Raw genomic sequence first — 11,351 nt, forward strand, 5'->3', positions numbered from 1 at the left:
ACACACACCTGCTTATCTTGTCTAACTCACACCGTTCAATTTAAAAAGAAAAATGGAGAAGGGAGAATTCTAACCCTCCCATCATTGCCCTGAAAAGTCATGTCTATTTTCTGAAGGGTACTTGCCAAATTCAAGAGGTCGAGCTAAAGGATAAAAGCTTAGTATTCTTTGGATTATGAGAAGGTTGAGGGGAGGAAGAGAGTGTCAATTGTGGAGCTGAAGGATTGGGTGTCCTATTAGTGAAAAGGCTATAAGCTTTCTGATTTGTTCATCAATGGCTGGCTTAGAAAAGTACAGGCCAGAAGCTTGTACAGTAGCCAAAGGGGGCAGATGGAGGCAGTTTAGATGGAAGGGGATAATAATAGGTATGGTTTTAGTTTTGCTAATTTAATTTTTTCAATCAATGAACATTTTGTATCCCCTATAGTTCACCATTATAGAAAAGAATTCATTACAAATATGCATAGTTAATCAAAATAAACTTCCTCATTTAGTCATGTCTACTAATATAGACCTTAATCTGCATTTTGAGTCCATCACCTCTTTGACAGGAAAAAGGACAGATTACTTCATCATCCATCTTTTGGAATCTTGACTGACTACTACACTGATAAGAGTCTTTCAATGTTGGGCAGCTTTTGTGTTGTTAGGCAGTGAGGTGGTATAGTGAATAGAATGCAGGGTCTGAAGTCAGAAGGATCTGAAGTCAAATCCAGTCCCAGACATGTAGTAACTGTGTTACCTTGGACAAGTCACTTAACTCTGTGTGCCATGGTTTCCTCATTTGTAAAATGACCTGGAGAAGGATGGAGCAAACTGCCCCAGCATCTTTGCCAAGAAAACCCCCAAAGGGGTCACGAAGCATCATATATGACTAAAAATGACTGAAAACAACAACAAAAAACACTATAAATCACTCTCCTGATTCTGCCCACTTCATTCTGAATCAGATCACAGAAAGCTTCCTAGATTTCTCTTCAATGATCTCTGTCATCATTTCTTATGGTACAATAAAATGTCATTCCATTCATAAAGCATAATTTATTCAGCCATTCCCTAGTTGCTAGGCACCCCCTTAATTTACAGTACTCTGTCATGACTAAAGGAGGTACCATATTAAAAAATAAAACTTACCTTCTCTCTTAGAATCAGTACTATGCATTGGTTTCAAGACAGAAGAGCAATAAGGACTAGACAATGGACATTAAGTGACCTGCCCAAGGTCACACAGCTAGAAAGTGTCCAAGGCCATAGGTCCAAAAGAGGTATCACCAGATCAAGTTTATTAACTTCTGAGGTACATTCCAACATATATATATATATATATATATATATTACTAGACTCTTTAGGACCAGTTCACAGCTCAATCAGAATGCACCATTGGTCTTATTTTCCAACATTCTTTCCATTTGTCATTTTCCTTTTGTGTCATCTTAGGCATTCTGATAAGTGTTAAGAGGAGTTGCTGTAATTTGTATTTCTCTATTCAATAATGATTTGGAACCATTTTCATTATGGCTATTAACAGCTTAAGTTCTTTCCTTTTAAAGCTTCCTGCTCAGATCCTTGGACCATTTATCAACTGGGAATGATACTTATTTTTTTATAAATTCACATCATTTTCTTATAAATCTTAGAAATGATTCTTTGATCAGATGGAAAAAATTGCCACAAAGATTTTTTTCTTCAAGTTAACTGCTTCCTTTCTCATTTTAGGTACTTCTGTCTTGATTGTGCAAATAGTTGCAGATAATAGAGACAACCCCTACAACTGACTCTCATGAGAAGGTGGATTATAACTGTATCCCAATTCACTGAGTGGCTCATCCCTTATGGTCTCAATCCCCATTTTAGAGATCTGTGTGCTATAGACAACATAAAATGGTGGAAGGCTTTTGTAGCAGTCTGCTGCTACAGGATCTTCTTGTGTGGGCTGAATACCTGAAATGGAAGCTGGGGACTGAAGGAATATGGGTAGAAGGGTTAAAGATTGAGGGAGAAAAGACACAGGCATGAGTAAACAGACAAAAAGACATAGAATTCTTCAGCATCCTGTCCCACCTGCCAGCTCCTCCTCTGATGGTGAGAGAGTCAGCCAGGTGAACTGAATTTTATTGAGGTTTAAAGGAATGGGAGAAGTGGGATTGTCAATCAAAGGGGTGATGTCAGAGAAACAGTAACATGATATTACAAGAAAAAAGAATGGAACCCAACACAATGGCATAGAGGGTTCCCAGATGGAAGCTCATTTAGAAGTTCTGCTTCCTCTATAGCCCTGGCACCATCTCATTCAAGTGCTGAGTGTGTATCTTTGCCATGACAAAGAAGCTATAGAAATTGTATGCCTGCCTTCTGGGCTGTAGACATGGGGAGAGGTTTGAGTTCCACAGAATTTTAGCCCCCATTCAATTCAAGGATTCAGAAAGCAATCATGTGAAATATTAGAAATATATCCATAAGTCTAGTCCATGAGCATTTTGCTCATTAGAGTCAGCTTTTCAATGCATCAATTATACCTGGAACCCTTCAGCTTTAAGCTCAAGGATTTGGTTCATCTGCTGTCTCTGATACTCATTAAATATGGCAAATCATTTAAGTTCTCTAGGCATCGATGGACAAGATGACCTCCTCAGCCATTTCAAGCTCTAAATCTATAATCACATGATCCATTGTATCAAAGGAAGGACCTAATCCCTAGCGTTACTCATTCATAACCTGGCTTTTTATTCACTACTTCTCAGAAGGAATGAAGAATGGTTGAGGAAGCTTTCAACTAAGACATTTTTCATTTCCAGAAAAGGTTAAGAATTTTCTATGCAAGTTATATCTTACAGAATAGCCTGAAACATGGAGGTTAAGGGACGTATCCAACCACTGAGCTAAGATACATGAAGGCCAAACTAAAGCCCACAACTTTCTGGGATGAAAGTTGGTTCTCTAGGAATGATTCTACCTTTTAATCTCTGATTCTCCCTTAATATGAAAAATATTCATGTCTATATTATTCACTCCCTAATAGATTCATGCCTCCAACAAGGCCAGAGACATGTCTCCTATTAGTCTGATATTACCATGAATTGTTTGCAATACTTATACACAATAGAATCTGAGGAAAAAAAAGTTTATTGCATTGAAAATGAAAATTAATTGACTGCTCTTTGTATCAATTATTTTCTTGCTATTTTTTCCTCTTTCATAAAAGTGTAGTATAGCTAAAAGAAAATTCTCCTAGTATGAACTTTTAAATTTTTCAAATTTGAGTCTAAGATAAAAAGGAATTGAGGATTCTCTGAGACAGGCAGAAATCAAGCAGTTTGCCTGCAATATAACTATCAGGCTATGACATGATTAGGATCTAGAGCTCAGCTGTCCTTAGACATTTCCTAGCTGGGTGACCCTGGGCAAGTCACTTTACCCCCATTGCCTAGCCCCTTTTGCTCTTCTATCTTGGAACCAATACACAGTATTGATTATAAGATGGAAGTTAGAATTTTTTAGAAATATATTTAGAGTTCTGGTCTTCTAGTCTGATGAATTCTCCTCAAGGATCCCAGAGACTTGGGGAAGCGAGGTGGTTCAGTGGATTGAAAGACAGCCCTAGAGATGGGAGATCATAGGTTCAAATCTAGCCTCAAACACTTCTATTATGGGGAAACAAGGGGAGTTAACTTAAATATTATTTGTGGGTTCAGTGGGGTGGATAGGAGACAGGAAGGGACAATGGGTAAGACTTTACAAGCCAGGGAACCAGGTTAAACTATAAGGGGAATGATCGTTGACAGAAATGGCAGTTAAGCCTGACTAACTGTCACTCTGCCCCTCCCAGCCTGGAATAACCTCAAAGTGTTAAATACATTCAATGAGGACTTTAAAGTACTAGAAAACACACAGGTAAACAGTTTAATTGTAATAGGAGGGGATAGGAGAGAGGGTTAGGTGAAACTATATCTAACTGCTCAGGACTGGGGTCAAAAAGGGTAAGTTGACAGCTTGGCTAAGGACCTGAGGAAGAGGTCTTGAATTCGGTGTCTCAAAACTTTTCCAGAGATGTTTTTAGGATACCAGGAACCAACTCCTCCACAGACGATGATCCAAGAGTAACCAGGTAAGGAGAGATGTCTGCAAACTCTCCACCAGATCACAGGCCACTTCCTTACTCAGAGCTGATTTGCAGGGTTGATGTCTTCTGCCTTTTCAACCTTCACCACTCTCCAAGATCCCAGGCCAAAAGGGACTGCAGATTGCACTTCTGCTCTGAACCCCTCACAGCTCAGCAGTCTGTCTGTTGCTCAGCACTCTCCTCCCTACCCCCTGCATTCTATTCAGAATGTCCATGACTTCCAGCAAAGGCTTTCCCTAACATGCTTACAAAAATCTGCTTTTAAACTTTTACAGCCTATACCTATTACACTTCCTAGCTGTATGACTCTGGGCAAGTCACTTGATCCCCATTACCTAGCCCTTACCACTCTTCTGCCTTGGAACCAATACACAGTATTGATTCTAAGATGGAAGGTGAGGGTTTAAAAACAGAACAAGAACTAGAGATGTCAGGAATGATGGCAGAAAGCCATTTATAAAGGTAAACTGGAGATATTCAGTAGAAACAAGTCTAAATGACATTGAGGCCCAGAAATTCTCAAACAGATGTCTTTTCTGATGAAAAACTACAGAATCCCCCGGGGATTTCACTGAGACAGCTGGGGATGAAAGCACCTTGAATATCAATTCTCCATGGCTTATCGTAAATAGGGTTATCTTTCCATCATTAGATGGAGAGAAGATTAAGATTATTAAGTGACATCACAACTCTCACACAATATAGAATCATAGTTTAAGGATTAAAAGGGGTTTCTGAGGCCATCTACTTTTTCCTTCTAATTCTACAAATTTTAAAAACTGAGGCTTGCAAAAAGTATCAATAATAATAATAACAATAATTTGTTATTCAAATGTGTCCAACCCTGTATGATCCCAGTTGGTGTTTTCTTGGCAAATTAGAGTAATTTGCCATTTCCTACTCTATCTCATTTACAGATAAGGAAACTGAGGCATACGGGAGTTAAGTGACTTACCCAGGGTCACATAACTAATATCTGAGACAAGATTTGAAATCAGGAAGATTAGTCTTTCTGATTCCAGACCCAGTGTTCTATCCACTCTGCCAGTTAGCTGCCCATAATAATGACAATAATAAATAATAATGTAATGCCTACTCTGCTCTAGGCACTGTGTTAAATTCTATTAAAATGCTTTCATTAGATCCTCAGAGCACTGTGGGGTAGATGCTATTATCTCCATATTACAATTTAGGAAAATGAGGCAGACAGAATTTTAATGACTTTTCAAGAGTCACAGAAATAGGAAATGAGGTCAGAACTTATCTCACATGTTTCTGACTCCAGGCCCAGTGTTCTATCTACAATGCTAATAGTTAAGGTCAACAAGAAATACCATTGGAAAGATTTGAACCCATATCCTCTGAAATTATTCCCTTAATAAACATCCATGACTACTGATCCATGAAATCAGGGATTCTTTTTTTTTATTTTACACTTATTTGTGCTACATTAAAATTCCCAGGCAGATCCCTCTTGTCCCTCATCACCCTCCTTTAGAGAAGGCATCAATTGACAAAAAGATTTATGTACATATAAAACTATGACTTGCTTATTTTTATTTATCTTCTCTTTACCTGGAGGTGGATAGAGCCAAGTTATTCTCCAAACAGTAGTTCTATTTCTGTCTATAATGTTTTCTTGGTTCTGCTCATTTTACTCTTCATAAATTCATGTATGTCTTTCCATGTCTTTTTTAAACTTTGCCTTCTATTGTAGAATAGACACTATGTATAGGTTCTATGAATGATAAGGTATATGCAATTGGAATTAAGTGACTTGCCCAGGGTCACTCAGCTAGGAAGTTCCTGAGGCCAAATTTGAACCCAGGACCTACCATTTCTTGACCTGACTCTCTTTCCGCCAAGCCATCTAGCTTTTTTTTCCCATGTTTTTTAATAACTTTATGGAGAAGAAATATTCTATCACAATCATGTGTTTCAACTTGCTTAGCCATTCCCCAATTGATGAACATCTCCTCAATTTCCAGTTTGTTTGTTTTTTGCCACCACAAATAAAATTACTACAAATCTTTGAGAATATAGTTATTCTTTTCCTTTTCCCCTGATTACTTTAGAAAATAAACCTAATAGTGGAAGTGCTGAAAGATACACAATTTTGAATAAGCCCAATGTTCTTTTGGTTGCTATTCATCTTTAAAGTTATTCCTAGCAATAGTTATATTTATTTCACTAGCACTTTACTTCTTTCTAAATGTTGAAAGTACCAAAAGATGACAGGGCCACAGTGAGAAAAGAGGTGAGAAGCCATTGAGCCAAAGTCCTTCACTACTGAGGAAACAAAGATTTGGGGAAGCTCAATCACTCACCCAGTTCATATCGCTATTGAGTTGCAGAGACTAGATTCAAAATCTAGGACATGAGGCTCATCACCCTTATGAATCTGGACCTAGAAGGGATGCCAGAGACTACCCAGTCCAACTCCTCATTTTACAGATGGGGAAACAAAGGCCTTTTAAATAATAATATTAGCTACCATTTATATAAAGCCTACTATGTCACACCCAATCCTGGACAATCATCCAGTGTAAAAATCAGCTTGAAGCATGACCTTAAAAAATAAAAAGCAAACTAAAATATTGGCGTCTAGTCCCATCACCTTCTGGCAAATAGAGGGAGAAGAAATGAAAGCAGGGTCCCATTTGATATTCTTGGGTTCAAAGATCCCAGCAGACTGCAACTACAACCATGAAATTAAAAATGTTGCTCCTCAGAAGGGAAGTAAATCTGGGCAGCCTACCAAAAGGCAGAGACATCACCTTGCCAACAAAGGTCTGTACGGTCAGAGCAATGATTTCTCCAGTAGTCACATGTGGCTGTGAGTTAGACAATTAGACATCTTTGACTTGTGCTGGAGAAAACGTTTGAGGGTCCCTTGGATAACAAGGAGATGGAATCAGTCAGAACTTAAATACTTTTGGATTATTTACTGAAAAATGTTGAATGCCAAAGCTAAAGCTTAAACACTTTGGCCACATAATGAGAGGACAGAACTTTCTGGAAGAGCATCCCAACTTAGGAAGGGATTGAAGGTGAAAGGAGAAGGGCATGGTAGAGGATAAGATAGATTGGTAGTATTATGGAAGCAACCAACATTAGTTTGAGTCGACTTCTCTAGATAGTAGAAGATAGTCCATGAGGTCAGAAAGACTCAGACATGACTCAATGGCTGAATAACAACAATGTTTCCGGCATTGTGCTAGATACTATGGAATTATTATGCCATTTGATCCTCCCAGCAACCCTAGGAGGTAAATGCTAATTATTATTCCCATTTTGCCATTAAAGGAAACTGAGACAAACAGGGGTTAAGTGATTTGCCCAGGATCACAGAGAAATAAAATCTAAGAAACTGGAATTTAACCCAGGTCTTCCTTTCTGTAGGCCCAACACTTCCCTCTGCACCATCGAGCTCCCTTCTGCGTGTCTGTTGTCTTTAGAATGAATGCTTCACCAACCTATGTTCATGCCAAGTCTCAACTTATGCTCAATTGAGATAATGGGTGTCAAAGACTTGGTAGGCTTTAAAAACACTCCAGAAATGTCAGCAGTTACTAAATGATGAATTTACTCAATTCAGCAGGAAAAACAAAGAAGTGACTATTTGGCATCTTGTAGTCAAGTCATCATCTGCCTTGTTTCATTGTTGACTTCTCAGCTATTTGTTGTGCTTTTTTTCAGGTCACTGTGCTCCAGAACTCAGACATTATAGCAAAGACTGATAAGCAGTTTCTCCCTAGCCTTGATGCCTGCCTGATCCTTGATTTTTTTTTATGAGTTTTCAGAAACTAAATTGTAAGACAATAGAGCTACCAAACTCCAATACCAGGAAGGATCTTGTTTGCCAAAGAATGCCTTTTATGATGGAGACTAAAGGTGTGACTTTGTAATAAGAGAAGAAAAGATTTTTCCTCTGCTTTCCCTGATTTCCCTCATAAGAATCCAAAGTCCACTATTTACTAATCATTTACTGGGACCATCAAATGGCACAATAATTATGCCATTATGTGCATGCCTTTATCATTAGAGACATACATTGTCAGACTTATGAAAGCTAAGTATTATTCTCAATAGGGCATTAATTTAGGAATTTTCCTTAAGTCTGTCAAGAATCTACTTAGCTGTTCAAATCCGGCCTCAGACACTTCCCAGCTGCGTGACCCTGGGCAAGTCACTTGACCCCCATTGCCTACCCTTACCACTCTTCCGCCTATAAGTCAATACACAGAAATTAAGGGTTTAAAATAAAAAACAAAAACAAAAACAAAACAAACAAAAAAAAAGAATCTACTTAGCTTTCCAAGAGACTTTGCAACTGCATTAGTTATCTGACTTTTTTGCTTTGGACGTTTAGAATCTAAGAGCTTCATATCTGAGAAAAATAAATGAATTTTGGTTAAAGAGATGACCACAGAGAATTAGCTGCTCTGCTAGAGAACAGCTAGATTATGAAGGTAATTCTCTTCATTGGACTAGTTGTGTCCCAGGTCTGGATCATGCTCCCTTTTGCTTTGTAGATTCCCAAGTTTCCTATAAAGCATAGTTCAAAAACAGCCTCTTATACTAGAAATTATTAGCATTCTCATACTCTTGAGATGACTTTGTATTAGTTTGCATATATTTTGTTTTGGTTTAATTTATCCCAAGGGTGGAACATGGCACGATGGAATTAATGTTCGTTTTAAAGCCAGAGAACATGTTTGGCAATATACTATTCATATTCAAGTCACATTAATTCTTTTGGGTTCAAACATCCCTCCCATAAGATGTGCTACTGATTCTTCCCTGGCCCAATAAGACATTTTGTAATTACTTTGTATCTTTATGTCTATTTTGGATCTACTTATATGTATTAACGTTGTTTCCCCTCAGTAGAATCCAAGCTCCTTGAGGGCTGACAATATTTAACTTTTGTCTTTGTAGCTTCATCTGTAAAATGGATAAATTGTACCAAAAATCTATAAGCCCTTTTATCACTAAATTTATGTAAGAAGAATGTATGAGACCAGGCAGCAAAGAATTTTTTCCTCTTTCATCATATCCATAGAATCCTATCTGTAATGATTTGTAATTAAACTTTTTTGGACTGAATCAAGTGGGTTCATTCAACAAATAGCTGATACCTTCACTATTCTTTGTCTCCCCTATTAAAACAAGGGTTTTCTGTTTATCTTACATTTCTGTTTATCACCCCAAAACTTAGCACAGTGCTTTGCACATACTAAACACAATAAATGTTTCGTCCATTTATTTATCTCATTGATGGGAGCACTCTTTTTTATTAGAGGGAAGATGACTCATTAAGTTGGAAATATATTGAATTGGAGTCATAGGACCTAAATTTGAATAAATTCTACTGCTTACTATTTGTGTGACCTTGGATAAGTCAAATAACCTCTTTCTACCTCAGTTTTTCAGACTTAAAATAAGGAAGTGGGACTAGAAAACCTCTAAGGCCCCATCTATCTCTAGAAACACAACACAATGAATTTACGACCTCCCCTCCTCCTACTGCTTCTCATTGTTCCATGAAACAATATTACTCACCATGTTCCACCCTCCTTTTTCATAAGTATCAGCAAATGTTTATATTCTACATCACACTTGCTTTTAATGGCCAAGCCATAACATGTTTTGTTAAAGGCTTTCAAAAGTTGTCTGAACAAGAAAGTTTCCACTGAGGTACAACGAGTTGATGGGATGCTGTAGAAGATATTCCTCATTAGGTATGCACTACACTACATATTCTCTGAGGTCTCTGTCAGCTCTGACATTTTGAGATTCTTTCAGTATTTTAAATATTATTTCTTTTTGAAATTTGAATTAGACAAAATGGAAATTAGAGCAGATTAGAATTCTACAACATGAGATTATTTCCCTACCCTCGTGACCTTCCATGGTGATACAGAATGTCATCTCCTACCTGGAATGCTCAGAATTAGGTCATCCATCATGTGAACAGCTGATTATGAGAAGAGTTTTAAGAAAGAGAACTTTTTCTAGTTAAAAACATCATTATAAATAACTAGATTTGAAGGCTCCACATGTTCATTAATGCCGTAACTGTCCATCTTATTCTCTGCCATCCCTTCCTCCTTTTGCCTCCAGTATTTCTCAATGCCAGAGTTTTTCCCAATTAACAGTTAGTAGCAGGTCTTATAGGAATGATGCATGAGCTTAGTTGTGAAAGGTGTGAGAATTCCAAGAGAGAGAAGTAAAGAAAATAGTCTCACATGTGGGGAAACACAGAGTTTGCTCATCAAATTAATAGATAACACTGTACTCTACTTCCAGGTTCCTAGGTTTGTAATATTAGCATTATCCTGCACTCCTCACTCTCATTCATCCCACATATTCAGTCAGTTTCCAAATCTTGTCTTTTCTACTGACATATCTAACAACTGGCTCCTTGTAGCTACCGCATTTGTAATTGCAACAGTCTCCAAACTGATCTGTGACTCATATTTCTCACCACTAGTTCACCCTATATATGATTAGATTTATTTTATTTTTTATTAATATTTATTTTATTTATTTTATTTTATTTTAAAAATATTTTATTTTTAAAATCATTTTAATTTAAATTTAAAATTATTTTATTTTTTAAAATAAAATTATTTTATTCATTTTTTATTAATATTTATTTTTTTATTTATTTTATTTTATTTAATCACTCAGCCATATGATTGCCTTACTCAAACAACACCATGAACTTCTGGAATCAAATAGAGTATCTTTGATGAGCTTTTAAAGTCTAGTGTAGCCTGGCCCCAGTCAATCTTTCTGGTGTCACTAGATATTTCTCCTCTCCCCAGACTACATGATCCAGCCAAATGCCCCCCCATAATTTATTCAAAACATTCAATGTCCCATCTCTGTGTCTTTGGACAGACCATTCATCACATCTGGAATATCCTCCTTTCCTCAGCCTCATGGAACCCCTTTCTTCCTTTAAGATGTGATTTAGGCATTATCCTCTTTCCATAAGCCAACCTACTGCTAAAGCCCTCTAAATCAAACTATCTTGTATTTAATACACGCAACATATACACATGTGCATATATACATATGTATATATAATTATTCTATCATCATATATGTGTACATTATTTATTATATATCAAAATATATATATTCATTACACTTAGTATACATGTATTTTGGTCAGTGTATAAGAATCACATCTGCATATGTGGGTATTTCCTTCCTCAA

This window comes from Gracilinanus agilis, chromosome 2, assembly GCF_016433145.1.
Source record: "Gracilinanus agilis isolate LMUSP501 chromosome 2, AgileGrace, whole genome shotgun sequence".
NCBI lineage: Eukaryota > Metazoa > Chordata > Mammalia > Didelphimorphia > Didelphidae > Gracilinanus > Gracilinanus agilis.